The following is a 27,391-nucleotide window of genomic DNA, read 5'->3' as shown; positions in this document are numbered from 1 at the left end:
ATGTCACCACCATTGCCTTCTAGTTCTGACACTTTGGGCAAATTGCCTCAGTATTCTGCCTTAGTTTTCGCACCTGTAAAATGAGATTATGTTACCTCTTGTGACACATGTTTTTATTAGTTTTATTGTTGAAGATGCTGTTACATTTTTACATCCTTGAATAACATGTGCCAAAATTTGAGAAAGATGAGTGGTATAAAGATTCTAGAGCATGGCCCTGGCTGGTTTGGCTCAGCAGTTGGAGCGTCGGCCCATGGACCAGAGAGGCCCTGGTTCGGTTCCTGCTAAGGGCACGTACCTCGGTTGCAGTTTGTCTCCGGCTCTGGTTGGGGTTGTGCGGGTGGCGACCAGTTGATGTCTCTCTCACATCGATCTTTCTCTCTCTCTGTTCCTCCCTCTCTCCCTCCCACTCTATCTAAAGATAAATGCAAATATGTCCTTGGGTGAGGATAAAAAAAAAAGATTCTACTGCGTGAAATGATAAGAATTCTTATTACAGAGTAATTTACAATAGCAAATATACATATATGTTTATCGGCTCTCTTTATTTTGACTCATGTGAACCCCTGAGTTAACCCTAATAAAGGGACTTAGTAATGGGCAGAGATATCTTCATTTAATGACCACTACCATGGAGAATAATAATGACAGATGTAGATCTTTCAGATAACTAACCAATATTGTTTGAAATTTGGTTTCATTGCTTGGACACTCATATTGAATTCTGTGGACAAATCTAAGAAAAATTTACCTTATCACATTTCAAGAATTGTTTTCAACACTCAAATCTTCAAAAAGCTTAAAGTGTTTTTCTCCTGGTGGGGGGAAAAAAATCTAGGCCTAACAGAATTGCTTGAAACACTCCACCCAACAATATCATAATGTATTATCTTCACAAATACATAAGAATCATTCTTTAGGATAGACCATGCACTAGGCCATAAACTTAAAATTATAGCAGTATTGCAAATCATGTTCTCTAACCACAATAGAATGGAATTAGGACTCAATAAGAGAAAATAATTCAAGAAATCCACCAATATGTGGCGGTTAAACAAACACCTAAATTACCAATGGATCAAGATAATCACAAGATAAATTAGAAAATATCTTGATATGAATGACCATGAAGACTCAAAATACTAAAACTTGTGGAATGCAGCTAAACAGTGCTTAGGAGGAAATCCACACCTAAAAATGCCTATATTGCAGAAGAATAAAGATCTTGAACTAAACATAAAATAAGCAAAAGGAAGAAAATAAGAAAGACTATAGCAGAAATCAATGGTGGAGAAAACAATAGAGAAAATCAATAGAACAAAATCTGGTTGTTTGAAAAGATCAACAGAATTATTCAAACTTCAGTTAGATTCCACCAAGTAAAACATAGAACAGAATCAAGTTACTAGAATTAGAAATGAAAGAGGGGATATTACTATTAACCTTGTGCAAATTTGGAGATTATAAAGAAATACTATGAACAAATGTTTTATAATAAATTAGCCAGCTTAGATGTAATGGATGAATTCTTAGAAAGTCAAAATTAGCTCAAGAAGAAAAAGACAATCTAAATAAAAATCCTAAGGAATCCATAAATATACTATTAGAACTAAAAAAAATTTTTCCAAAAAGTTTGTATAATACAAGATAGCAAAAATCAACCATATTTCTTTACAGTTGTAATGGAAAATATAAAAATGTAACTAAGAAAGCAATATAAATTATAGTATCGCTATTGGTAGAAATACAAAATGGTTCAGCCACTGTACAAAGCATATAATGACAGTATTCCCAAACTCATGCACACACCCAAGAGGAATGAAAACATTTATCCACACAAAAACTCGTATATATATGAATGTTTACAGTAACATTATTCATGAAAGCTAAACAGTAGAAACTACTCAAATCAGCCTATCAACTGATGAATGGATAAACAAAATGTATTTTTAATATTTTAATAACATAGGAAAGAACCATATTACAGAGAAATTTTCAACTCCAAGTTTTTTGTGGGTTTTTTTGCCAAAATTAATTTGGGTTTTGGAAAGAGATTTTACAATGATGCAAATACTCTTCCCCCACACCCGAAAATAATCATATTGTCTCTCAGCAGCTATTTTTAAGATCTTAGGGACATGTCAGTTGATCTTCTAATTGTTATGTATATATCACATTTCTATCTTTTAAGAATCAGTGTACGGCAAAATCATTGATTTATCTGGCCTACACGTGATGACTAGAGCAATAATATATGTGGAAAAATGCAAATATACATCAATGAAAGACACTGTGTTGCTATAAGAATACAAGTTTGATTTTTAAGGCCTAATTAATAAGTGTTTCATCAACAAGAGTTTATCACACATCGTTTTCTGCTGTTTTCTTAGATTTATATAGTCATCAGTAATACAGTGCTTCCATGTAAAAATAAAAATTCTGTCAGGAATGCAGGAAAACAGAGAATAAATGGTGTGTGCTTGTCTGGGGTAATGGTTTCTGTAATTTTATACAGCTGTTCAGCCATCAAAGACAGAGATGAGATTTCATCCCCATGGTTCCTAAAATTACATAGTTTTGAAACATGGGTTATATCCAAGATCATTAGAGTTATTAAGACAGAGCATCAAGAGACATAACTTACTTTATTGTAAGAAAATGAAAAAAGGAAAATGTCACCACTGATGCACTTGCTGAGATTCTTTTTGTAAGAAAAACATGGGTATGATGGCTTGGCTGCCTCTGTACAGAAGTTTTGCTGCAGTCTGAGCAAATGGGGGCCAGTCGCCTACATCAGATAAAGGGCACGTTAAAATGAATTGGAACATAGGGCTTTCTGATTAGTGAGAACTGAGGTCACCCCAGACTCAGCTACTTAATTCATCTGAGTCTAACTTTCCTTAATCATAAAATACCTACTGGGAAGATTTACTGTAAAATAACAGATATAAAGGATTTAGAATATTTCCTACCATGTTGAAAGTGCTCAATCAGAGGCTACTGCCTCAGAGGCTTGTTGTCAAAGAACAAAGGAGGATTAAGGATTTTAAAAAGGGTTTGAGGTATGGAACTTTTTCTAGCGATTAATTCTGTGAAATTGGGTAACTCATGCAACTTTTTGCTCTTATAATTGAAAGGAATAATGCATGAAATCATTTTTATACTTTATGGGAAACTAAGGTTGTTTATTCTGTACTATACAATGTGTACAGTATGTACTAGAGAAATTCGCCATATTTTTCTAGAGACAGGATTTTCAGAACACTAGGCATTTTTCATGACAAATGTTTTCATGACTAGTTTTTTTTTTCTTTTGTATTAGAACATTTCTCCTTTGAATGAAGCATATGTGTTTTACCTAGAAGAAATTTTCTCCTAAAGTAGTTCTAAAACTTTTAAAATAAAAGTTGTAGTACTAAACAATTGACTAATACTTGTTCTTTTTTTAAAAATTTTGTTTTCTTCATTGATTTTAGAGAGAGAGAAGAGGGGAGAGAGAGAAACATTGATGAGAGAGAACATCGATTGGCCGCCTCCTGCATGCCCCCAACTGGGGATCGGGCCCACAATCTGGGCATGTGCCCTGACCAGGAATCTAACTGGTGACCTCCTCGTGCATGGGTTGATACTCAACCACTGAGCCACACTGGCCAGGCAATATCTGTTCTTTCAACCACCTGTGTGGCAGGATAATTTTGTCAACTGTTTTCTAATACCTAAAAGCATTTTAAAAGCCATTTATATATATAATATATGTATGACTGTGTTTTGGTTTTTGAACCCCAAATAAGAACTTGCTCCACTTCATTTAATTTCTCAAGAACAGATGGTCTTAGGGACCATAGTATAAATCTTGTGTTTAGGTTATGCAAGATCGTCCTTGCCAATATAGTTTATGTTTACAGTGTTAACACTTTCAGAAGGAAAAAAGGATATCTACTATAGATAACTCGACATGCTTATGGTCAAAGGAATATCTCTGACTTCCAGTCAAGACAGTGGGTAGGTAAGCGCGGTATCACCTCTTCCCACAACCACATCAAAGTTACAACTACACTACAGAACAATCATCATTCAGAACCGCCTGAAATCGAGCTGGATGGAAGTCCTACAGCTACGGGATTAAAGCAGCAGCCACATCCAGACTGTAGGAGGGCGGAGGGGACGGGCTGGGCCCACACCCACGTGTGGAGATACAAATCAGGGGACACCTCGGCTGGGAAGGTCCTTCCTGAGGACTGAGGGGTCCCCTCCCACACCAGGTGCCCCGCTCAGGGTTCCAGTGCCAGGAAGAGAGTCCCCATCACTTCTGGCTGGAAAACCAGCGGGAACTGAGGCTCAGGGAGGCTGAGGGGCTGGAGCCCCAGGCAGCTCCTTAAAGGGCCCGCGCACGGACTTATCGGACTCTCTCCCTCTAAGCTCGGAGGGGAGGCAGCTCGAGGGGCGCCAGAGACACACAGGGAAGAACTGAGCTGTTTGGCCTCAAGATGAGGGCTGGAGAAGCTGCTTTCTCCTGGACAGACGTGAGCCCTTCCCTGGGGCGGCAGACAGTCTCCATATCTGGGACTCCAGCAACCTGGCTCACACTGGCTTCCCCACCCCGGTGACTCCCCGAGGCCCCGCCCCACCCAACCTTTGGGCCCACCTAAGATTTTTTCAGTGGCTTTTCCATAGGATTGGCCTGTCCTGGATCCTGCTTCAGATTTTCCTAAATTCTCTCAAACAAGCAGCATCTGGTCTCAGTGAGCCCCATACTTCTCATTAAGTGGCCCCAGGCCTGGCACTAGAAGCAACCAGCCTTGGTTCACAACTTGGCTTTGCCTGGGCACCTCCAAGCCCAGCACAATCACTTTGTAGCTTAAGCCTGGTGGCCCCAGATAAAACACAGGCAGTGGCTGACCTTTCCCCAGAGCCAGGACACCCAGTGGCCAGCTCCAGACCACATCAAAACACCACCACCCAACCACCTCCACAAGGGACACACTCAATGTGTGGACTCAGTGTGTACCAGAGCCCTGATGAAGTAAGTCTTGCTCTGTGTGATGGGCCCCTACACAGGGGATCCTCCAAGGTAGTCAGAGGCCAGAGATCAGCGGGCACAGCCAGTCCTTGCAGCTGGTCAGTCTGAGTAAATCCCTCCCATTGACATGCCAACAGCAATCAAGACTCAAATACAACATAAGGGTCCACACTAAGGGTGCACCTCAGGGGCCCAGATGGGGTGATCAGGGAGGCTATGCCATTGGATACTATAGGACACCTATAACAATAGGCCACCCTACAAAGCCTAGGAGACATAGCAACTCAACCTAATACATAGAAACAATCACAGGGAAGCAGCCAAAACGAGGGAACAAAGAAATATGTCCCAAATGAAAGAACAGAACAAAACTCTAAGAAAAGAATTAAACAAAATAGAGATAAGATGCTGAGTTCTGAAAACAGGTTATAAGACTGTTCAAGAAACTTGGTGAGACATTCAGGGGACTTAGTGAGACCTTCAAGGAACTTAAGGAGACCTCCAAGGAACTTAGTGAGAACATAAACAACATAAAAAAGGACCAGTCAGAAACAAAGATGCATGAACTGAAATAAAGAATAATTTACGGGGAATTAATAGTAGAGTAGGTGAAGCCAAGAAGCAAAGCATCGATTTGGAATATAAGGAAGCAAAAAAACACCCAATTAGAACAGCAAAAAGAAAAAAGAATCCAAGGACCTTCTGGGACAACTTCAGGCATGCCAACATTCGCACCATAGGGGTGCCAGAAAGAGAAGAGCAAGAACAAGAAATTGAAAACCTATTTGAAACAATAATGACAGAAAACTTCCCTAACTTGGTGAAGGAAACAGACATACAAGTCCAGGAAGCACAGAGAGTCCCAAACAAGATGAAACCCAAGAGGCCCACACCAAGACACATCATCATCAAACTGCCAAAGGTTAAATACAAAGAGAGAATCATAAAAGCAGCAAGAGAAAAGCAGTTCATTACCTACAAAGGAGTTTCCATAAGACTGTCAACTGATTTTTCAAAAGAAACTTTGCAGGCCAGAAAGGAGTGGCAAGAGATATTCAAGGTGAAGAAAAGCAATGACCTACAACCAAGACTACTCTCTCCTGCAAAGCTATCATTTAGAATCAATGGACATTTCAAGAGTTATCCAGACCAGAAGAAGCTAAAGGAGTTCATCATCACCAAACCAGTATTATATGAAATGTTGAAGGGTCTTCTTGAAGGAGAAGAACAAAAATATGAACAATAAAATGGCAATTAATACATATCTATCAATAACTGAATCTACAAACAAAGTGAGCAAGCAGAAACAGACTCATGCAGAGAACTTTTTGTTGCTGGCCAGATGGATGGGGGTTGGGGGAATAGGTGAAAAAGATGAAGGAATTAAGAAGTACAAATTGGTTGTTAGACTGATGAACCTCAAAGGGAAGGGGAAAGGGAGGACAGGATGAGATAAACTAAAGAACTTCTATGCATATATGCATAAACAATGAACACCGACAATAGACAATAGTGTGGGGAAGGCTAGAGGGGGTGGGATTGGGGAGGATGGGGTTAATGGGGAATAAAGGGGGGACATCTGTAATGTATGCAACAATAAAGATGAGTTTGAAACATAAAATAAAATAAAATAAAATAAAGAGAATATGTCTATCAGTTAAAAAGTGAAACTGTCACTATCTAAAATCCATATCACATAATTCTTAAGAGCTCAGGTTTTGGTACCACATAGACTTGAATACACATTGTGGCTAAGGTTCTTGTTACATATTTCTCTTTGAACAAGGTACTTAACTCTGTATGCTTTTGTTACACATCTGTACAATGAGCATGTTAGTAATACACACCTCATTAAGTTTTAGTTCGTGTTTTACATAATGCCTGGTTTGTAATTATTTAATGTACGTTTAAAATGATGATGATGATGATGATGATGATGATGTAATACATAAGTAATTTTTGGACTTGATTTTCCTCTCAAATTGAGTGACAAACAATATATGATACAACAGGTAAAAGAAGGCAGAAACTCAGAATGATGAGCTTTGGGACCTGATTCAATGGAATGTAGAAGGTGGCTTAGTTGGGGAGTTAAGACTTCTAAAGAGTCTAGAGGTAACTAAAGGAGTTAGATACCTCAGTGTAAATTATTAGAGAAAGATATTAATCAACAGAAAATGAAAATAAATTCTATTATAAGTCATTAAAGTCAGCGAGTGGATATTCTCAATTATACAGGACTAATGAATTTTGATGGATCTGGGGACAAAGAGCTCCTGGAAGGCCAAAATAGAGCAGAAATATAAAAACTATGGAGAAGGGAGTGAGAATCAGGAGTAAGAAAGATAAAAACAGAGAGGCACTGAGAGAAAGAGACACTTCGTAAAAACGTTACTGTGTTTCTGTTTTTGTTCAGCATGTGCAGTGTGGAAGGGCTAGCACCGCGAATGACTTCAAGGGAACCCCAAACTAGGGCTGGTAGAAGTCGTGGTCAGAAAATTCTGGCACTGGGATATCTGGAAGTTACTGATCTTAAATGAAAGAGCTCTCTCCGGCATGTCAAGTATTGTGAAGAATCATCCCAGGAATTCTCAATGTACAACTTGTCATTTAAATATAAGAATGATATAATATGCATGAATTCAGCTTCACACTAGAAGCCCGCACTTGTTCTGTTTTCAGATACTCCCAGATGGTAAAGAGGGAATATGCCACCTGGCAATAACCCGTAAATCTAATGATCTGGGAAATTTCCTGTAAAATGATGCTGAGAAGAGGTTAGCACAGAAAAAATACAAGCTCAGTTCCTCAGGAATCTGATTAGGTTTCTTTAACCAACAGGACAGCACACTGCCCTTTAACCTATATTAATGTACAGAGAAGACATGTTTTTGTGTGTGACAGGAAGCACAGAAGAAAATAGCAACAATTTCCCTGGAGACTGCAATAATGCAGGAAATTCAAAAGCATCTCCGAGGAGAGTGTTGGTCCTACCAACATATCTTTAGGAGGGTCACCCTTCATAATTTTTTAATAGAATATTTAATTTCTGTTCTCGCTGTCCTTCCTCGTGTGGAATTTACAAGGATTTTGAAACTGATCCAATAGTCACTGCTAGATGATATTCAAATGGATTATTCTGTTTTAGAAAAGCTAAAACGGAAACATAAACATATTATATAACATCTCTGCTGTAGAAATTTAGATAAATGGGCAGACTTTTTAAAATTCCATAGACAAATACTATATTCTTTCTTCAATATTAAAAAAAAAGACACAATTGGTTATGTTAAAATTTGAATAGTTTTAAAAATACTCACTTTGATTATTTTTCATGATTATGAAACAAAAATAGGTCTATTACTCACTAACAGTGACACTAACAATGATAGCAGTGATACTTATACAGCCTTGAGTGCTCAGCACTGTTCTAAGAACATTCATATACTAATGAACTTAATGTTCACGTAGCATTAACTCAAGTGCATTGAAAGAAATATAAAATAATAATAATAGATTATTATTCAATTATGCATACTCCACATAAATAGTATATAAGTTTCCCACCTTAAACCTAATTTTAAATACCATGTACCTTTTCCTAGACATGGCAAGAGATTTCCTACTTAAATGACTTTCTCATTATATTCATCCCTCGTCCACTTTCTCATGGAGTTCTGTGACTATTTCAAGAATGCAGCCCACATAGCCACCTGATAAAAACTTCTTGTCTATTCTATCATCTTGTTTCTACTTTGAAAAGTAAATTATATACTCCATGTTGGTTCCATACTACAGTTTATGTTATAATGCAGCATAATTATCTTATTGTTATTTCCCCCTCTGTAGTTGTAGCATCTATAAATTAGATACTGTCTTTAATATGCTCAGAACAATACTTAAGCTCGATTTGTGAAATAATACCTTATCAAATATGCACTGTCTGGAGTAAATAAAAAATGAGGTAAGTTTCCTGATAAGGTGCAGAATATTTCACTATGCTGAAAGTTGAACTCTTTGTACTATTTTCTTTAATTAATTTATTTGTTTTTGTTACAGGTGTTTCTCCTTCTTTCCCCATTGACACCCTCCTCCCCCACCCTCCCCAGCTTTATTGTCCATGTCCATTGGTTATGCGTACATGCATATATGTAATGTGGTTTATCCCCCCCCCATCTCCTCCTCTGGGGATTGTCAATCTATACTCTACTTCCACATCTCTGGAACTACCATGTTCTTCAGACTGTTATGTTCATTATATTCCACAAATAAGTGAGTTCATAAGATATTTGAAGATATTTGTCTTTCTCTGCTTGGCTTGTTTTGCTTAGGATAATACTTTCCAGGTCCCTCCGTGTCGTCTCAAAGGATAAGAAATCTTTTTTTCTTACAACTACATAGTACTCCATTGTGTATATGTACCACAGCTTTTTTTTTTTTTTTGGTCATTAAAATGTTTCTTTTTTTACTTAATTAACTTTTGTTACAGATGTTTCTCCTTTTCCCCCCACTGATTCCCCCCACTCCCTCCCTCCCCGCCCTGTCCTCAGCTCTGTTGTCTATGTCCACTGTTCATGCACACATGCATATAAGTTCTGTGGTTTATCTCTCCCTCACCACCCCCTCTTATGGGGATTGTCAGTCTGTACCCCACTTCCACGTCTCTGGGACTACCCCATTCCTCAGACTGTTATGTTCATTATATTCCACAAATATGTGAGATCATATAATACTTGTCTTTCTCTGTTTGGCTTGTTTCGCTTAGGATAATACTCTCCAGGACCCTCCATATCATCTCAAAGGATAAGAGATCTTTCTTTCTTACAGCTGCATAGTACTCCATTGTGTGTATGTACCACTGCTTTTTTATCCATTCATCTACAATGATGGACACTTGGGCTGTTTCCAGATCTTAGCTATTGTAAATAGTGCTGCTATGAATAAGGGGGTACATATATTCTTTCTGTTTGGTGTTTCAGGCTTCTTAGGGCATATTCCTAGAAGTGGGATCACTGGGTTACATGGAAATTCAATTTTTAATTTTTTGAGGAAACACCATATTGTTTTCCATAGTGGCTGCACCAGTCTGCATTCCCACCAGCAGTGTACTACAGTCCCCTTTTCTCCACACCCTCGCCAACACTTATTGTTTGATGATTTGTTGATGGTGGCCATTCTGACAGATGTGAGGTGATACCTCATTGTTGTTTTAATTTGCATCTCTCTGATTATTAGTGATGTTGAGCATTTCCTCATATGTCTCCTGGCCATTTGTATGTCCTGTTTGGAGAGGTGCCTATTCACCTCCTCTGCCCATTTTTTAATTGGGTCCTTTGTCTTCATTTTGTTAAGCTGTATGAGCACTCAAAATTAACCCCTAATCTGATATATCATTGGCAATTATGCTCTCTCAGACAGTGGATTGCCTTCCATTTTGATGGTTGTTTCTTTTGCTGTGCAGAAGCTTTTGAGTTTGATAAAGTCCCATGTGTTCATTTTTTCCTTTCTTTCTGTTGCCTTAGGTGATGTATCAGTAAAAATTCTGCTGCGTATGATGTCCAAATTTTTGTTGCCTACATTTTCTTCTAGAATTTTTATGGATTTACGAGGCACATTTAAGTCTTTTATCAATTTTGAGTTTCTTCTTGTGTATGGTATAAGTTGATGGTCTAGTTTCATTTTTTTGCATGTAGCTGTCCAATTTTCCCAACACCATTTGTTAAAGAGGCTGTCTTTACTCCACTGTATACTCTTGCCACTTTTGTCAAATATTAATTGAGCATAATATTTTGGGTCCATTTGTGGGTTCTCTGTTTCATTCCATTGATCTATGTGCCTGGACTTGTACCAGTACCAGGCTGTTTTGATTTCAGTAGCTTTGTAGTATAACCTGATATCTAGTATTGTGATCCTGCCTACTTTGTGCTTCTTTTTTAAGAATGCTGTGGCTATTCGGGGTCTTTTTTGATTCCATATGAACTATTGAAGTATTTGTTCTTGTTCTGTAAAGTATGCCGTTGGTATTTTGATGGGGATTGCATTGAATCTATAGATTGCTTTGGGTAGTATGGACATTTTAATGATGTTAATTATTCCAATCCATGAACAAGGTATGTGCTTCCACTTTTTTATATCTTCCTCTATTTCTTTTTTCAATATCCCATAGTTTTCTGAAAATAGGTCCTTTATTTCTTTGGTTAAGTTTATTCCTAGGTATCTGAATTTTTTGTTGTGATGGTAAATAGAATTGTTTTTTCAGTTTCTCTTTCTGTGAGTTCATCATTAGGGTATAAGAATGCATCAATTTCTTGACATTAATTTTGTATCCTGCTACTTTGCCAAATTTATTTATTAAGTGTAATAGATTTTTGATGGAGTCTTCAGTGGTTTCTATGTATAATATCATGGTATCTGCGAATAATGAGAGTTTCACTTCCTCCTTTCCAATTTGGACCCCTTTTATTTTTTCTCCCGTCTAATTGCTGTGGCTAAGACTTCCAGTACTATGTTAAATAAGAGTAGCGAAAGTGGGCATCTTTGTTTTGTTCCTGTTTTAAGGAAATGTTTTTAGTTTTTGTCCATTGAGTACGATGTTGGCTGTAGGTCTTTCTTATATAGCCGTTATTATGTAGAGATATGATCCCACTATTCCAAGTTACTGAGCATTTTTATCAGAAATTGGTGCTAGATTTTCTCAAATGCTTTTTCAGCATCTATTGATATGATAGTGTGTTTTGTATCTTTCATTTTGTTTATGTGGTGTATCACAATTATTGATTTGTGAATATTGTACCAGCTTTGCATCCCTGGGATGAATCCCACTTGGTCATGGTGAATAATTTTGATGTGTTGCTGGATCCAATTTGCTAGTATTTTGTTCAGGATTTTGCATCTATGTTCATTAGGAATATTGGCCTGTAGTTTTCTTTCTTTGTAGTGTCTTTTTCTGCTTTTGGAATTATAATTATACTGGCTTCATAAAACAAGTTTGGAAGTCTTTCTTCTTCCTGAGTTTTTAGAAATAGTTTGAGGAGAATGGGTGTTAGTTCTTCTTTGAATGCTTGGTAAAATTCTCCCTTGAAGCCGTCTGGGCCTGGGCTTTTGTTCCCTAGGAGAGTCTTGATTACATCTTCAGTTTCCTTTGTTGTTATTGGTCTGTTCAAGGTTTCTCTCTTCCCAGTTCAGTTTTGGGAGACTATGTGTTTCTAGAAATTTGTCCATTTTGCTTAGATTGTCCAATTTGTTCTTGTATAATTGTTCATAACATTTGTTAATAATCCTTTGTATTTTTGTGGTGTCAGTTATCACTTCTCTTTCATTTCTGATTTTGTGTATTTTGGTTCTCTCTTTTTGTTTATTGGTGAGTCTAGCTGAGGATCCATCAATCTTGTTTATCTTTAAAAAAAAAACAGCTCTTTGTTTCATTGATCCTTTCTATTATTTTTTTGGTCTCCATGTCATTTATTTCTGCTCTGATCTTTACTATTTCCTTCCTTCTACTTGCTCTGGGGTTTTCTTTTTGTTTGCTTTCTAGTTCTTTAAGTTATGGGGTTAGGTAGTCAAATGGAAATTTTTCTTGTTTCTTGAGGTGGGCCTGTAGTGCTATGAACTTCCCTCTCAGAACTGCTTTTGCTGCATCCCGTAGATTTTGTGTTGTTGTGTGTTCATTTTCATTGGTTTCCAGGAAGTTTTTAATTTCTTCCTTGATCTCCATGGTAACCCATTCATTGTACAATAACATGCTATTTAGCCTCCATGTTTTCAAAGGTCTTTGCATGTTCTTGTTGCAATTGATTTCTAGTTTTATGCCATTGTGATCTAAGAAGATGCTTGATATGATTTCAATCTTCTCAAACTTGTAGAGACTTAGTTTGTGCTCTAACATGTGGTCTATCTTTGAGAATGCCCCACATGCACTTGAGAAGAATGTTAATTCTGCAGTTTTGGGGTGTAATTCTCTGTAGATATCTATTGAATCCATTTGACCTAGTGGTTCATTTAGAGTCTGCATTTCCTTGTTAATTTTTTGTCTAGATGATCTATCCAGTGATGTCAGCGGGGTGCTGAAGTCCCCTGCTATGATTGTATTGCTGTTGATTTCTACTTTGAAGTCCTCCAGAAGATCTTTAGTATATTTTGGTGCTCCTATATTGGGTGCATATATGTCTACTAAGGTTATATCTTCCTACTGGATGGATTATATCAATATTATGTAGTGGCTTCTTTGTCTCTAGTTATGGCCTTCATTTTGAAATCTACTTTATCAGATATGAGTATTGATACCCCAGCTTTTTTGCCTTTCTGTTCGATTGGAAGATTTTTTCCATTTATTTACTTTCAACTTATGTGAGTCTTTTGTTGTGAGGTGGGTTTCTTGTAAACAACATATATGTGAGTTATGCTTTCTTATCCAATCAGCTACTCTGTGTCTTTTTATGGGAGCATTCAATCCATTTACATTTAAGGTGATTATTGATATGTACTTATTTATTGCCATTTTTGTTTAGTGTGGTTATGTTTTTCTTCCTATTTCTTCTACTAATTACAGCAGTCCTTTTAACATTTCTTGCAGTGCTGGTTTGAAGCTAATATAGTCCCTTAGCCTTTTTTTTTTTTTTTTTTGTCTGAGAAGCTCTTTATTTGACCTTCTGTTTTGAATGATAGCCCTTGCTGGATGGAATAGTCTCAGATTCAGATTGTTGTTTTTCATGACCTTGATTACTTCATGCCATTCCCTTCTGGCCTGTAGTGTTTCTGTTGAGAAGTCAGCTCAGAGCCTTATGGGAATTTCTTTGTAGGTAACTTGTTGCTTATCTCTTGCCACCTTTAGGATTCTCTCTTTGTCTTTAATTTTTGGCATATTAATTATTATGTGTCTTGGTGTGGGCCTGTTTGGGTTCTTCTTACTTGGGGCTCTCTGTGCTTTTTGAACTTGAATGCCTTCTTCCTTCACCAAGTTGGTAAAGTTTTTTGTTACTATTTCTTCAAATATATTCTGTAACCCTTGCTCATTTTCCTTCTTCGGGGACTCCTATGATGTGAATGTTATTACATTTCCAGTTGTCCCACAGTTCTCTTAAGCTGTCTTCCTGTTTTTTAATTTTTTTTTCCTTTTGGTTTTCTGATTGATTTTTTTCTACCCTGTCTTCTAATTCACTGATTCAGTCCTTTGCTTCCTCTGCTCTGCTGGTTAGTCCTTCCAATGTGTTCTTTGTTTCTGCTATGCCATTCTTCATTTCCAGTTGGTTGGTTTTCACTGTTTCTATATCTTCACTCATGGTGTTGATGTCCTTACTCATGCTGTTGAGTTTTTTCAAGACCATGGCTCTGAACTCTACCTCTGATAATTTGCTTAACTACATTTCATTTATTTCATCTTCGGTGGAGTTTTCTTGTTCTTTCGTTTGGGATTTGTTTCTTTGTTTCACCATTTTGGCTATCTCAGTGAGTTTTGGAGCCTGCCAAATTTTCCCTGTGGGCATTGGTGTTCTGCTGTTTGTGGCTTCCTCTACTGGATTTGGATGAGTGTGGGAGGACCCATGTTAATCCCCACTGTCAAGTCTTACAAGCTGAGGAATGGTTCAGTTATTCTCTAGCTTTTCCCCTGGAGCCTATTAGTCTGTTACTCAGGGTCTTGGAATGTATCCCTCTGGTGTTCAGTGTAAAAGGATTTCCAGAGGGTGGGACAGATGCTAGTTTTTAATGAGCCTCAATTTGCATTTCTTTGGCTAACCTGGAGGGGCTGAGTCTCTGAGGAAAGGGCTGCTCTTTCTCCCCACATCTCTGGGAAGGAGCAAGCTGGCCACCATCCTTTGTGGCCATGACTCAGCAAAAACTCAGCACCCTCCAAATCCCAGGTGTCCTCACATAGTTCCAGTTCAGTCCACCCTCCCTATGCTGGAGCCCAAGTTGAGTGGCTGAAGCCAATTTAGTGCTCTGTCCTGGCCCTCTGCGCTGTGGAGTCTGCTTGGAGTTTTAACCGTGAGGGTGCTGCTCACAGCTAAGTTCAGCCACTGCTGTCTGCGGGCTCCCAGCCCACCACCCTCTCAGGCCTCCATAGATCCTACCAGTGTCACTGGTTATGTGGTCCTTTCTCGCTGCTTTTCTATTGCTATTTTCTGATGATTTGTCAGTGGTAATTCCCGTTTGGTCCTGGAAGATCATCTGTGTAGCTTCCATTCACTCTGCCACCATTTTTCTCCTCTCTTTGTACTATCTTTAAGTATTTGTTGGAGGAGATAATTGAGAGCACATGACTGCCAGTTGACCTAGGAGCTGAACCCAGGAAATTGGTGGGTTCTCATCTCCACCCCGTCCTTGCTCCTGTGCAATAGGAATTGCCCCAAGAACACAGCCTTGAGATAGTAATGTGCTGTTGAGATAATCCGAATAGGATATGAGACTGAACCCCATTAAGATCTCTACATAAACTTTTAAGGTTGTGGTGGGTGAATTAAGAGATCTACTCATCTTGTAGTCACCCAAGACAGTCCTTGTAAGTAAGTTCCCTTGCTTACTGAAGACCATACCCATCTGGAATGGTCTTCTGATTTTCTTCATCTCTAGTGCTTTTTGTGCACAGGAGCCAGTTTGTGACCCAACAGCAGTGAGTTGCTCCTTGATATATTCTTGCATAAAGCTAGCTGACCTGCTATGCCTGTGTATCTCCTTATTAAATATGCATTGATAAATCAATTTTTCCTATAAGCAGGATTTATATTTTTGTTTCCAGAAGCTATAGCATCTAATGTAAAACAGGTAGTAGTATACTTTTAAATAGATGAATACAAATAAAATAAAATACCTAAATAGAGGTTGGGTGGAGTGGAAAATTGATGTTCAATTTAAATATCAGTGGTTTTTGGTGGCAATTTTTAGTGTGAAGAAGAGAGGTTTTGCTGCCTGGATTGTACTTCAACATGCAAACTAAAATGTGGGAGGAGGAACACCAATGATGTAGCTCTAGGACAGAAGTAAAGAGGGAGAAATAAACGAGCAAAAGTGATGACTCTGACTGGATAGAGTCAGATGTAGAATACTGAAGAAATGCCTTAACAGTGGTGTATTCAACTTTTATCCTAGGGTCAAGGAATTTCTCTCCTAACCAGATTCTGTATCTACAGTTTAGTTGTTGTTTTTACCAGAACATATATGGACTTGTAATAATTTTTAGGACTCTAGAATTAACTGATAAACTACTAAAAATTAATGCTAATTAAATATTGATTTTGAAGTCAATATCTTTCTTCACACAAACTTCTCTAAGTCTTTTGGCAGTAGCATTGGGAATAACGGAAGTAAAAACTGAAATCAACTGCTAAAGTGCCTTTTTTGTAAGTCTGACCAAGATCAATTTGACTACAGTATTTCAATCAAATTGCCCTTTTAGAATCAACAGTCCAATTAAGAATGGTATATGTCAAGTGATTCAAAATCATCATCATCATCAGCAGCAGCATTTGACTACCTGCCATGTGTTAAGAATTTCATATGATGGATGGTTCATGCACTCTCCCCTCCCACCAAATTTGTATAACATTCCCCAAGATAAGTAAACAGATAACTTTGGTATAAAATATGACTCTTACAGTTATTATGAAGATTAAATAAGTTGATATATTTGCCCTTAGTGTAACTATGGCATATGTTACCTGTGATTATTACTCCCCCAAATTATGGATAAGTACTAGAGCTCAGAGAACTACTAGTGAAATTTTAAGTGATTATATCACCTTTTGATGAGCAGAATATGAAAGAAAAATAAAGAAACATATAATGGAAACTTAAAAACAAGCAACCAAATAGGATAAACCATAAACCATGTTGAAAAAGGTTAAAACTTAGGGACTCAAGCCACATACGTTACGCTATGACTCTATTTTCTGCTGAACAATGACATGAATCTATGAATAGTGGTGCAGCATTTGATAGCAATGCAAAAACAATTACATCAGTTAGGATGTAGTAGGTTACCACAGAGTTGGGAATCTGGCACTTGCTTAACCCTATGATTGGTTTGGGTCTCTTTTTCTTAAGAAAAGGATAAAAGAAAAATAATATACTATATTTTATCCCCATATTGCATGTTACACCTATGATATAGAGGTAACTTTAGGGATTACTTAGCCTAACACTTTGAGCTAGGATGGAGTTTAAAGAGTATCCAGTATTTCCCACTGAGTGTTCTATGATGAAAAATATTTTCTATGATCAAATAAACTTGAAAAATGCTAGATGAGGCATAGTTTAAAAGGCACTTAATTTTCTTATATTTTGTTTGATTCTCTGTATATCTCAGAACTTTTATAAAAATAATGTAAATGGTCCAGCTGGTGTGGTTCAGTGGTTGAGTGTCAACCCATGCACCAAGAGGTCACCGGTTCGATTCCTGGTCAGGACACATGCCCAATATGTGGGCTGGATCCCCAGTGGGGGGCATTTAGGAGGCTGCCGGACGATGTTCTTTCTCATTGATGTTTCTCTCTCTCTCTCTCTCCCTCTCCCTTCCTCTCTCTCTAAAATCAATAAAGGAAAAAAAATTTTTTTTAAATAACGTAAATGACAGTACCTAGCAAATAGCTAGCACTCAATAATTATTTATAAATTAAATACAAGCTGAATAAAATAATAAAAATATGCACTGTGAATCTCCAAATGGGAATTGATACAAATACCTTTAAAAATCAATGTGATCAAGGAATACTTTTTGTATCAGTTTTCTACATGGCTAGTATGTACAGACTTCAGTGGGAAATGTTGATCAGGTCACAAACCATTTTATTTTAACATGAGGATCTGAGATCCAGGGAGAGAAAGAGACCTATTTATGGTTACACTTGTATTTAATTTCTCTGGCAAATTTCCACTTAAAGGGGAAAAAATCCTTATATCTTAACATTAGGATGCCTATGTTTTTAAATAATTTTCACAGACTAGTCACCACCAATATTGATATTTGATAAGTATGACAAGAATCATTCACAACTTCCATTTTCATTGAAGAACATCAGTTGCCTAGTTGTAGTTAAATAGCTTGATAGCTAGTTTTTTCTATTATATTGTTCAGTTTGAACGAACAAATTGAGGAAGTAAAAGGGTAGGTTGAGTAGGTAGAGACAGCTACTTTGTCAGATCCAACCAGTGATTGTGATGGACTACTCATACATTTTACCCATGTACTTAAATTCAAGCATTATGACATTGACTTGACATACTGTTTTTATTACTAACTATAAAACACTTGTAAATATTAAATTCTGATTTGTCATAGTTCCAAAATTAGTAAATAAAAGTCAAATCAGCAAGTCAAATATAAAATTTTGACAGTTTAGGACGTTTAGTGAAATAACTCATTTTGAAATACTAATTCCAGTTTAATCTTTTCTAGTCTACTCTCCTTGGAAATACAATGTACCAACCCTTAATAAACTACACCATTGATTTTGATTCCATTCATTATATTCCTTGCAATTAAAAGTGTTTTCCCTGTTCATTGGTTGAATAAAATATTCTGAAAAATGAATATTAAATTATTTATGTAGCATTTACTCCTATTCCTTCAATTGTTTGATGTTGTAATTGGTATCTCTGCCTGGTTGACACATATGTAAAATGTTGCCCCAGACCTAGTTTATTGCACATCCAGTTTGGTTAAATAACATAAAAGAGGGAAAAGACTCAAGTAAGGTTTCTAAAATATGTAAAGTCACATAGAATATATCAAAACCTTTGCCTATTGAATGTAACTTTGCAGGAAATAAATTCTATTTTTCAATACCATATATGTCATATTCATCAAAATACAATAATCTTCTAAGTTAAAAGAATTAAAGTTAAGTAGAGACTGTATAATATAAAGATTATAGTCTTCATGATTAAATTTGTTTTGATTTATACCTTAAATTGAAGTTAAGAGATATATAGTTGAGAGTGTCAGTTAATAGTTATGAAACCAATGTTCCCTATACGAATAAATGGATTAATATTATACATCCAAAAATAATGCTGCAAGAACTAATGTGGCTAGTTTGCTTCCAGTATCTTGAACACATATGGAGGAGATCTTTAATAAATGTGAGTTCTGTTCTAGAAATTCCCTCCTTCATATCAGGACTCATATTCATTCTATCCAACACACCACTGCAAACACAACTACATGAAGGACAACGCACACAGAATGACAAGAACCAGGGTAAATAAAACACATTTTACATTTCTTTTCTTTACTGTTTGCATGGATTTGAGGATGATGCTATTCTCTTCCTAGATGTAGTGGCATCTGCAATGCATTTTACCAAGTAACACCTTTGTTTCAATGTATTACAGGAAAGTATAAATTCTTGGAATGAAGGGAAAAATATGAGATGGAAAAGTATTCAAAGGAAGAAACTAAAAAAGAATGAAATAAGACAAATTAAAGTATTTTATGAAAATCACAAAATGAATATTAAACTAGTAGTAGAAATGTAGAATAAAACTTGATCAAATATATTTAGAGTTTATGGAGGGGACCAGTTTGAACATCTCGCCTTTCAGAGGCTGACCAAATAATAACGGAGATGAGACAAAAATTACAGAGCAATAATTAAAGGGAAGGTGTAAAAATCTTTCTGAATCTATTTGAAAGTCAGATTCTGGTGATTAAGAGGGCCCTCTACACCAAATCAAGCTCATTCAAAGAATAAATCTCTAATCTATGAGTTACTCTATTGAATTATGCTTTGACAACAATTTCAAAGTCTCAGTAGATTATATCTATCATATATAGTTAAGATCTTTCCCACTGTTATTGCTCAAATGTAATGTGAATGCAGATCAGTTACTACAACTTCTCCAGGCACTAGGGTAGCTTCCTTTCAGCTCCCTGAGCCTTTCCATTCTAGACACCGCCTAAAGGATAGGCCTTTCTCATGGTGATGGGCACAAATACAGCAGGAACAGGATCCCCAAATCTTAGTCACATTGAAAGATTCTGCTCAGCTGTGTTGTGCCATATCCATCACATTGCATTGACCAAAGCAGGTCACGTGGCCAAGCTCAGTATCAATTGTTCATAGGAGTATCTCTTCTCAGAGACAACAGGGAATGAGGATCTGTGAATAATGAGAAGATGTATCTAACATTAGCTATAACATTGTGATACTTTTGAGTTTTAAATATAATATATAACATATGCAGAGATAGAATATAGAATATGTAGAAAGAAAATAGGGATAAAATAATAATGAATCTACACAAACTAAAATCAATTTATGTAAGTGAATGAATCTCTGACCATTCTCAGACTTTATTTCCACAGTAATATTAGAAGGAAATGGAGCAACATATATAGAGTTCCTGCAAAATAGTAATTATAAATCATTCATATATATATATATATATATATATATATATATATATGTGTGTGTGTGTATATTTCATTTTAAATAATTATAACATATATTTTTATAGCAATTTCATTTTTTAAGATTGACTTTTTTAGATACTTGAATATTTTTGTCTTTATTGATTTTAGAGAGAAAGTGAGAGGGAGAGAGAGATAGAAACATAGATGAGAGAGAACATCAATTGGCCACCTCCTGCATGCCCCCCACTGGGGACCGGGCCCAAAACCTGGGCATGTGTCCACACCGGGAATCGAACCAGCAACCTCTTGGTTGCATGGGTCGATGCTCAACCACTGAGCCACATTTGCAATATTAACTGATGAATAAATGAAGTAGTTTATAAAGGTGGGCTCTGGAACAAGTGTTAAGGAGCCAGAGAAAACCTGTTAAATTTTTTCAGTGCCATTTTTTTTTTCCATAGTTGATACGCACATTTTTTGTTTCCAAGCATACTAATTTATTTTTTTCTTTCTGATTATTCTCTGAAAGAATATTGTCACAAATATCTTCACATTTTCAGTAATGGAAAATTTAAGTTTTCAATTTTATCAGCCAAAACAGTTGGAGGCATTCTTTATTTTCCTCCTATTCAAATTGCACATGGTATACATCAGCAAATCCCATCAGTCCACCTACACATCTAGAATCTGACCACCCTGCACTGTGTTCACTCTTCTCTACCTGGTCCATGTTACCATCATCTTCTCTGCAGATATTCACTACAGCCTCCAAATCAAGAAGGCCTTAACCTTCCCTTCCTCTTGACTAAACGTTAGACAGGCTTCTTCTGACTTCAGCCCACTGACTTCCATTTCCTTAGGGCATTCACCTTGGAAAAACATTCCATTGTAAATGTTTTCTCTTCCCTTCGAGATGTAATCTTCCCCCAGTACCAGTCTCTTGCTGGTTCTGCAACCCAGGAACATCTTTCTCAAGGACCTGGTGGCTATCATTCATCCCTTTGAAGTATCATCATCTGCAAAGATAAGACCCCTAGCTCTCCGTTTCTTGACAGGAGTCTCACTTCCATGTTCACAAATAGCAAACACAAATAGACTAGTCACATTAACCAAACTCTCCCTTTTTTTTTTATTAATTAATTTATTTTTGTTACAGATGTTTCTCCTTTTCCCTCCACTGATCCCCACCCCATTCCAACCTGCCCTGTCCCCAGCTTTGTTGTCGATGTCCATTGTTCATGCATACATGCATATAAGTTCTGTGGTTTATCTCTCCACCACCACCCCCTCTTATGGGGATTGTCAGTCTGTACCCCACTTCCATGTCTCTGGGACTACCCCATTCCTCAGACTGTTATGTTCATTATATTCCACAAATAAGTGAGATCATATGATACTTGTCTTTCTCTTTTTGGCTTGTTTCGCTTAGGATAATACCTTCCAGGTCCCTCTATGTTGTCTCAAAGGATAAGAGCTCTTTCTTTCTTACAGTTGCATAGTACTCCATTGTGTATATGTACCACAGCTTTTTTATCCATTCGTCTACTGATGGACATTTGGGCTGTTTTCAGACCTTAGCTATTGTAAATAGTGCTGCTACAAACATGGGGGCACATATATTTTTTCAGATTGGTGTTTCAGGCTTTTTAGAGTATATTCCTGGAAGTGGGATCACTGGGTCGACTTCCCCCTTATAATTTCCTCACTTTTCCACTAGCTCACCGCACTGCTTAAAAACCCTCCCACCCTTTGTTTCAGAGCAGTTGAGCTCAAAATCGTTTCCCTATTGCAATAGTGTTGACCTCATTGGAATAGTCTTGAATAAAAATAAAATTTTCCTTTATAACCCATCAGGGCAATTAAGAAACAAATACTCCTTATAAAATAGCCCTACACACCTACTGGCGCTTCCTCTCCCTATTGTCCTGCTTTTTTCTTCTCTGTAGCGTTTATCACCCTCTGACATATTAGATATGTATTTTCAGCATAATGTCTCTCCCTACCATAACGTATAACAGCCTTTATCTTTTTTGTGTATTATTTTTACAGTTCCTTGGAGAACACCTGGACCTCAATAAGTAGGAAATGAAAGTGTTATTCAATGGCCTATTTTATTTCCCCTTACTCTGAAATTTAAGGAAAGGACCTTTGGACTTGCAGCTACATAAGAGGTTCTACGGAAAGGATATTTTATGTTTTCATTCTGTTTTTCTTTATTACTGATCAAAACTAATATGATCTATAGAGTGAGCTAACAAAAGAAGTGATTCCTGTGTTGAGGCTTTTAGAACAATATATAAAACACTCTAGTGAGCCTGTGGATAGAGAATCTATCTTTTTTTAAGAGTTTGAAATTCATGGTAGAAAAAAAATAAAAGAATTCTTGTTACCATAAAATTCTTCTCCATGTTATAGTACCAGCTCTCAACAAATCTAGATATAAAGGATGTGAAGAAGTTAAACATTTAGTCCAACCTGTTTGTTTTAATTTTATGGGTATGTTCATTCCACCCCTTAATTGTGTTTTCCTCTTTATTGTGGCTGTCAGAAAACTAGAACAAACAATTAGCCAGTCTCTAACAGTTACAAAGGAGACATATTTCTCTGAGGTAATTTCTTTCTTTCTTTCTTTCTTTCTTTCTTTCTTTCTTTCTTTCTTTCTTTCTTTCTTTCGTATTGTTCTTTTAATTTCATTTCTCTTTGAAAAACAAGTCAGGTAATATGTAAATAAATGTAAAATAAAGAACTCTTTTGTCTACATAAAACATACTTGCTCACAAAATTATTACATAACATTTTATTATTTATTTCTTAGTCACAGTAACTGGTAATATTTTGTGGTTTTAATCTAGTGGGTAGGAAGTTTCGTGTATCCTCTTTCATGCGCATTTTGCTCTGTTTTTCAAGCTAAGGGATGTAGCAATGTGCTGGTACCATAGCAAATCAAAGATGAAAATAATCTGTCTTCCCAGAATAAAAATGTTAATGTATTATCTGGAAAAGAAAATTATGTGGCTGTAAATTTGATTAAAATTAACTTACTATTTTATGGAATTCAAAAGACAGCAAAAGTATTAGTCTAAAACATTATGAAAGAAAACTCATTCTCTTAATTGGATGGACTTTTCTTTTCCATATCGCATGCCTGATGGAATTATGCTCATCTCCCACATTCTCTATTCCCTCAACCTAACCAGAAAAACAAGAAACAGCCTACTCCCGGCTCTGGGGATTATTTCAGCAATTAGTTCAGGATGTCATATAGTTCAGGTAGTGAACTTAAAATTCCATGTGGTCATGACAGCTCAATATTAAAACATTGAGTTTCCAATAAGTAAAGAATTTGAGAAAAAGTAGCTTTGTTATTCCTAAGAAAAATACATGTTTTATTCTCCTTTATTGCCAAATAAGGTCGCTATTGTATGATGTGATCAACTACTCCCTTTTAATGAATGTCTGTAAATGGGAACGGCCATGGAAATGGCAACAGTCATTTTTAAAGAAATTCACAAATTCAGAGAAATGTGATGACCGCCTCAGGAAGGGCGACCTGAGTCTTTTTGAAGGTATTATAAAACAAAATCTTTTATTCTAACCTTTCCACCCGTGTTGGGTTGTAGAGGCAGGCATCACAGTCGGGCTTTTTGCAGAGGTGTTTATTAGCATATAAAAATATTAAATCTTTAAAATGTTATTAACTGTGTTTCTTATGTCACACTTGTAACAAAATATCCAAGATGGCGATTTTGCTATATTTTATGTTTTGTCCAGCACAACTTTGTTCGGGCCTATTGTGTTCTGTTCAAGTTTTCAAGGTACACCCTTGTGTTATAAGTACTGTAACATTGTTATTCAGACGTTTTGCTGAGCTAGGAATCTTCTTCCTCCTCTGTGAATAACAACGTAGAAGTAACCCTTAAAAACCATTATTGAGCTAGAGATTCTCATCAAGTATGTGTGACACCACTGGAATTGTTTACTTGTACATGAAAGATGGCTATAAATATAAGCTTCTTTAAGGTAGTTTTACCTGCATCTATGATGCATGCATGTCATGTTATAAAGACAGTATTGACTTTGTGAATTAATTGCTAATATGTTGAGTATCATGATACGCAGTAATTACATTATAAATCATTATTAACATGATCAACATATATCAAAATTATCAACATCATCAAGTGTTTATAGAAATACTTTCTATGTTGGCAGTAAATACTAAAATATTAGGGAAGACATAAAGAGACTCAAGAAAGACAAATAAAATGTTTAGCTGTGGCCTGTGGAATTAGGTTGTACTTATAGCAGTATTTTGTGCACAATATATTGAGAAATTATTTTGAAGTGGGGCATTTTCAGTGTTTTGCAGCTAGTTTCCATCCATTTCTTCTGGCTCATTTATTTGCTTCAACTAAAATATGCAATCTTTCTGAGTTTTTAGTCATATAAAAAGAGATGGAATATTAAAAACAAACAAAACCCCACAATACTAGAATATGACAACTCTGTCCTAACTTCCCAGGTCTCTGCATTTGCTCTATGCTAGCCACAGTGGGAAACTCTGAAGTCCTACCATTTTCTCCTTCTTCCGGGGGCGGGGCTTATGTGAGATCTAGAGCTGAGAACCTCAGTGGACCACTGCATCATTTCCAGGCCCTGATTTATGTGCCTCGAGAGTAATGTTAACCTGGTTGCATCCCCCAATTCCATTTGGGGAGTGGTTTGAAATAATCTTCAATATAGAAAATGAGTTAAATTTGTAAACGGCTTAAAGAACCTGAAGGAGATACAGCATCAGGAATTAGGGTTTACAATCCTAGTTTCTCAGGAGACTTGACTTATTTTATACACTCCATGATACTTACTCTAGATCTCTTCTTAACATTCCAACAGGCAGTTCCATTTAATTGCCCGGGAAACATAATTATTCCCTTTGATTTCATGAAAGCAGGGCTCTTTAAATGTTATTTTAGGAAAGAATATTCTTCTCACTTGTAAAAGTCCCAGGCATAGAACAATCTCTTTCTACTTCTAAGCTGACTTGAACTATGGCCATCCTGGTTCTGCCAGGGAGAACAATTCACCATATTGGCGACTTCTCTAAATACCACAGCCCCCTACACAAACAGCTTAATTCTCCAAGTCAAAGTTAGCCTTTTCTCCATTTTTCTTCTATAGCACTCTGTGGTCACCTCTACCACAGTACTTCTGATATATTTACCTTCTACATTGCTCTGATGTCCACGGGGAACAGGGAAAGTGTTTGTTCTAGCTCCATTTTTAATGTCTATATCACCAGCACTTTGTGCAGAGTATGTAAACAAATGGCAAACGGCTGTGTAATATCTCTTCATTAAATACATTATTTAAAAAAAAAAACCCACCACAGCTACTCTTCCAATAAAGCCAGAAAAACACACACACCGCAGATCTAAACTATAAAACTTCTTTTAATTCCATTTTAAAAGAAATAAACCTCCCTTACTTTTTTCATCAAGTTAAAATGCAATCACGTACTTTCCATAATGACCTAGTTTAAAAGTAGAGGGTTATTGTCTTACTTAAATTGAAGTTCATTTTAATCAAGAAGGAGATTTAGGTACCCCCTAAGAGTGCTGACGACAGGTCCCATGAGTTCTGTATTGGGGAGGGGGAGCATAATTGAATTAGCGTGTGATGAGTAGACTTTTTGTTCATGGACTAATACAATGAAATAAAAGAACAGAAAAAGAAAAAGGATGGTAGAAGGATGTAAGGAAGGACAGAAAGAAGGCAGAAAACATGGGAGGGGGGAAGAAGGGGAGGGGACAGAGAAGAAGGGATGCAAAATTTGAAGGCAGGGAAGAAAAATTATACTAAGTAAATTCAGAAAAGCACCTGGCAATCTAAGTGAAGAAAGAGCAGGTGCACCCTATCCTCCCTAGATGAGACTGTCAGGGATAAAGAATTTCCCCCCCTTCATTTTATTGTCAGTGTCATGCCCATAACAATAAGCAGTTGGACAAATTGACAAATTTATCATTTTTGACATGCAATTTTCTGGATCCCTTTTGCAAAGCCATGCTTAAATTGTGAAGAGATTTCAGTATGGGAATAAATTGATTATGATGTTTTATAGATGTTTATGTTAGCTTATGTTTTTCTGCTTTTAAATCTGGTTCTGGGTTTCTAAATTTCCTATGGAATTTGGAGTATACTTTAAATGATAGTAATTACAATAATTAAAAGAATTGGAGATTATGTAAGATTGAACACGTAGAATACTAAATTAAAGGGGAAACCACTATTCATCTTTGTGAGTGTACTGGATGTTTTAACAAAATATTAAAGTACATCATATTAATTAGATTTTGTTGTATACAAAGCACCACAAAACTTAATAGTTTAAATCAACTGTTTTTAACCTCACAGTTTTGCAGGCTAGCAATCTGGAATGGGATCAATCGGGTAGTTGCTCTAGGCCAAGCCAGGATTAGCTAGTGCATCTGTGGAGGGCCGGTGTGCTTGGCAGGTTTATAATGGCCCCAGTGAGGTTTTCATGGTCTCTCAACCTCCAGGACGCTAACGTGGACTTATTCTCATGGTGACTGCAGGCTTCAGATAACCAAGTAAGTTTTAGTGCACAACTGCTTTTCAAGACTTTATTTGTTTCATGTTTGTTAATGTCCAGGTGATCACAGAGATTTGCAAGGGAAAGCCAGATTTAAGGAGTAGAGACATAAACTCCTTGGAGAGAGTAAAAAGTTGTGGACACGTTTACAATGTACTCAAATTCCACTGCAGTGCTCATCGGAGAGCAAGTAGGTGAATGGAAGGCAGTCTCATTGAGACACAACTGAGGACCATTCAACAGATACCTGTGGGCTACGTCCTAAGCCCTGCATTGCATGTGATATGCATTTGTCTTGGTCCCTACCTCTGCCTCCTATTCCTTCTTGCTCTAATGTCTCCTTCTACTTCATAATCTTTAAGAAAAGAAAAAATTCAAAAGGAAGTCATTCAAATTTCCCTGACTTGATGCGCTT

Source organism: Molossus molossus, unplaced genomic scaffold (assembly GCF_014108415.1).
Source record: "Molossus molossus isolate mMolMol1 unplaced genomic scaffold, mMolMol1.p scaffold_m16_p_13, whole genome shotgun sequence".
Taxonomy (NCBI): Eukaryota; Metazoa; Chordata; class Mammalia; order Chiroptera; family Molossidae; genus Molossus; species Molossus molossus.
Note: the sequence above shows the minus strand (reverse complement) of the source record.